The sequence below is a fragment of the Chenopodium quinoa genome, unplaced genomic scaffold (assembly GCF_001683475.1).
Source record: "Chenopodium quinoa cultivar QQ74 unplaced genomic scaffold, ASM168347v1, whole genome shotgun sequence".
NCBI lineage: Eukaryota > Viridiplantae > Streptophyta > Magnoliopsida > Caryophyllales > Amaranthaceae > Chenopodium > Chenopodium quinoa.
This window is the reverse complement of record NW_018745650.1, coordinates 3,481,335-3,486,015: the sequence shown is the minus strand read 5'-3', so window position 1 is coordinate 3,486,015 and position 4,681 is coordinate 3,481,335. Positions and strand designations below refer to the sequence as shown.

The following is a 4,681-nucleotide window of genomic DNA, read 5'->3' as shown; positions in this document are numbered from 1 at the left end:
TCCGTACGGCCGATCTCTGCCCGGTCAAACCCGAATGCAATTCAGCTTTCTTCTCCTTTTAAATCAGCCTTTTTAGATCAAAACTTGGGTCGCTTCTTGAGATAACTCATCAAAGCCCTTAGAAGCTTGTCAAATGTATTTGCATGCATTTCACAAAATATTACATAGAAAAACATTAGAGAAAGGATATACTGAATACTAAAGACTCTGCTAAAGAGACAAAAAGAAAAACAAGACTCAAAAGAAAAAGAAAAATTATTTACAACCTTGCTAGACTCACTTGGAAAAACGAAAGTAATATTTACTTTAATTAAATCCAAATGAGAATCCTTGTTCCCAAAATTATCATGGTTTGATGGAGGTGAAAGGACGAAAGATGGGAGATGTAAAGGGGAAGAACAAGGAAGAAGGTCAAGCTTTCTAGAGAAGGGAATATGAGGCTCAATAGTCTTGGATAAAGACTCACTAATATCTACTCGCTCAACCTTAAAATCCTCAAATTCGGCTCCTCATCATCAAATTCACAAATTTCATCCACAACTTTCCTCAAATTCTCACAGTTTACATCATTACTCCCCTCTACTCGGATTTCATTCTCATCATACCTTAGGCCATCATCATCATCATACATCAATTGACAATCAAGAGCTTGTTGAATAGAATTCAATTGGGCTTGTAAATTCTCTGATTGGTCAGTTAGTTGCACCAAACTAGAATTAACATCGTCAATGAATTTTGCAAAAATAAATCTTAACTCAGATGATTGAATTTCAATGTACTTGGATATTTTAGCATTTTCTTTAACAAGAAGTTCTAATTTTGATTTAGATGGTTGGGGCTCACAAGAAAATTGAAAATCAAATGGAGAATACGGGTTATTACATTGATACTCATAAAACTTATGATGTGAATTCTCCAATTCTTCACAGCTCTTAGAAGATCTATCACAAACCTCCAAAAAATCTTTAATAGTAGGTTCAAGAGAGAAATTGGGTTCTTGTGAGTGATTTCGAGAATCATATTGAGGAGAGGGGTCATAGTAATTCTCATAAGATCGACTATCATGGGAAAAATCATAAAAGTTCTTGTAAAAATTTTGGGAATTTTGATAAGAGGCATCAAAATCGGAAACATGATAATCCCAAGCATTATAACCATTGTCTTAATGATAATTATAAGAATACTCACCATTGTATTGATTCCAATCCATGATAAAACGACAATATGAACAAGCGACAAATAAAACAAAAATAAAATAAAATAAAAAATAAAAAAATAATTACAAACCCAAGCTAATTAATTCTAAGCAACCCAAATCAATCTGTCACCTTCCCCGTCAACGGCACCAAAATTTGATAGGTTGTCGCACACCTAACAAAAATAATAAAAACCTAACTAGACCTCCTAATTATGTAGTAGGGTAAGTCAGGGTCGATCCCACAGAGAAGGTAGTATCAATATTGGGTTGCTATGAATTATAACTAGTCGAGTCAATCTAAATAAGGTTGAAAATATTATACTACTAAAGCAAGAAATTCAAATAATAAAAACATCTAGAATTAAGTATCACCACTAGCATAATCAATACAAGACAAATTCCTACCCCAATCAATTAATTATATGTTCACAAGGATAGGTACGCTCTATACAATACCAAAGATCTCTCCCGAGTTGTCAATGGCTTCCCTAATTAACAATCAAACCTACTTCTATGGAATCATGTAAATTAAAGACAATAAATCCGGCACCCTAACTTCCTAACAATCCATTCTACCTACTTTCGTGGAGAATTTCATACCCTTAATTGATCTATTCAAATCCGTCAAAACCCAACTCCTGTTGCAATCAAGACAATGGAATAATAACAATACCAATTATCCCTAATCTAGTATTGGCATTAGCATAATCAATTAAGCATGAACAATATAAATAATTAATTGAGAATTTAACAGAATAAATCAAGTATTAATCATGTCTAGGGTTTAACCTAACCCTAGAATAATAATCTACATGAGCATAATAAAAACAATAATAAACTACGTAAAAGAGAGAAAAACTTGGGTTTAGAGTAGTCTAATACTAGGGAATAATAAAAGATGATTTCTGAGTGTGATTACAAGGGGTATTTATACCCCTAAGAAGATAAAAATCCGTAATTAATTAAAGACGGTTTTCAACCAGCAGTGCCCAGTCTGCCCCGGTGAAGCCTGCCCGATTGGGCGGACAAGGTAAAACTAACTTCTTCCTTGATTTTTCTTCCGCCCGATTTGCCAAGGAATGACATGCCCGATAGGGCACGTGGGATCTAATGACTATTCTTCGTAGTTAGCTCTTCCTTTCTTCGCCCTAGCAGCTAGGGCATGGGATGCCCGATAGGGCATTGGGGAAATCTTCATTCTTCACTCAACAATTCTTCTATAATCATCCAAAACAAGTCCAAAACATCAAAGAAACCTCTGTATTCCTATGAACTCAATAAAACAGATCGAACACACTAAAAAAGTGATTTTTAGCGAGAAATAGCTCCGTAGAGCCCAAAACCATGCAAATATACGCTATAAACCGGGGTAAAACATGGTATAAAACGCATACATCAAATTGGTTGCTGGGGAATTTAGTGCAATATGCAACTGGTGTAATACGATATTGTGTAGTTAACGCATTTTTCAACGCATTTTTCAGCCTTAATCTGGATGAAATGAAATGTTTGTGATGTGTTTTGTATTTCAAATTAATTGAAAATGGTGGAGTGATCGCTTATTTGCGACACTGTGAGGGTTACAAATTTACAATATGTGTGTTTGATGAGTTCTTTGTTAATGTAAATGTAAAAAAGTCTGGGAAATGTCGAAAAGGTAATGGAGCTTTGATTTACAAACCTACTATCAGGAAATCTCTCTCATGGCTTTGATCGTTCTCTCGGAAATGTCAAAAAGGAAGAGGAAAGTCTGGGAAATTTTTCATTTTTTCACCTCGACTTAAGGATAGACGGCATGGATGAAAGTAATAAGGATTATAACCGAAAACTAAACCAACTCGAACCGAATTAACAATTTGGTTCGATTTTTTTCGATTTTCGATTTGGATCGGTTTGAGTTTTTACAAATATATGGATTTCGATTCGGTTTTGGTTTGGGGCTTCCGAAAACCGAAAATCCAAACCAAAATATGTTCAGCCCAAATAGCCTAGCCTATTTCCCCTTCACATATAAACCAAAACCCTAAATCACTTTTCCGTTTCTCACTCTTTTTCACTTGCGGCAACCCTAATACCTTTTTCCTCTTTACCCTTTCTCACTTCCCTTGTGACCACCGACCACCGCTTAGGCGCTCATCCCCTAATCACCGACCACCTCTCCTCCGCTCCACCCTCACCGGCCAACGTCTTTCCTCTAGAACGTAAGACTCTTTGATTTTCGGTTGTTTTAATTTGTTTTTAATTTTATTGTTGAATAATTTTGATTTTTTTTTTTTTGGGTGAATATAAACTCGATTTGTTGATTGTGCTTCTTCCCTTTCGTTTTAACTTATGTTTTTTTTTTTAAATCATATTATCGAAGAAGAATCGTGGGGTTTTATGGGTTTAATCGTTTTTTCTCATATTTCGCAAGTTAATGGTTTTTATTCTGTTTATTTTGTTATTTTTTGGGCATTTTTTTGCGTGATCTACTGATCTTTCAATTTTCTAGGTTTTATTTTGATATGTTGTGATATTGTTGTTCTGCTGCTGTGTTGGTGTGGATATACAAATAGTGTCAACTGTCTTGGTTTGTTTAGTCTCTGGGTTTAATGTATTGATGTTGTTCTGCTTCTTTGCATTGATGCTATGTTGGTGTCAAGTTTCATGGATTGATTTAGTTTCTGGGTTTAAGTTGTATTTAGGTTGTTTTGATTTTCTAATGTATCTGCTCTTCCTCTGTGACTCTCTGTTGACATGCAAATACTTGTATGTTTTTTATCTTTGAATCAGAATGTCAACAAAATGTTGGTGAAATTAATCCGGAGATGATAGATATCGATTGATGATGCCTTGCTGCTGAAGTGTTGAATTGTTGGGTTTTTTTCAATGCTGAAGTGTGTTGCTTTTATTGTATTTTAGAACTTTAATTTTTTATGGATGTAAATCTGTAATTTAGGCTTTTATTGGGCCAACATTTGTGGTGAAGACTTTTATTATGGACTTCACAAATTTGGGACTTAAGATGTTTAGTCTTTTATTTTAAATTGTAACTTTTGTTCTGAAAATAAGGCCCAAAATTTAGGCCCAAAACGATATGTCTAAAAATCAGGCCCAGTAAAATTTTGGGTTGGTTTGGATTAAATATCCAAAACTGAATTAAATCGGTTTGGACTGGATTGGATTGAATATGAATTCGGTTTGGAATATTCAAAACCGAATTAATTCGGTTTGGATTCGTTTAGGACCAAAATTCAAACCAAACACTGAACTTTCACCCCTAGCTACGAGTCTTAGGTAGCTCAACCTGGGGTAATTGTTGTCGTCTGGGGGGTGTGTAAGACCTTATAGGCTTATACTCATAACTGGGAGTTGGCCAATCTTAGACACGATCTTCTGTGAGTTGACCGGGGGTGAGACCTAACAAACCTTAGGAAGTGGATTGTAAGGCCATTAGCGTTCCCTCCATACCAATTCTGCTGTTTGAATGATATTTTGAACGGA

The 4,681-nt window shown here is 35.0% G+C and overlaps 1 long non-coding RNA gene across 1 annotated transcript; it reads left to right on the top strand.

The window, feature by feature from the left end:
- The first annotated feature begins 3,177 nt into the window (after window positions 1–3,177).
- Window positions 3,178–4,372, top strand: LOC110716865. The gene is made up of 2 exons (XR_002510614.1): window positions 3,178–3,399; window positions 3,971–4,372. It is a non-coding gene; the product is annotated as an uncharacterized LOC110716865 (long non-coding RNA).
- The last annotated feature ends 309 nt before the right edge of the window (window positions 4,373–4,681 follow it).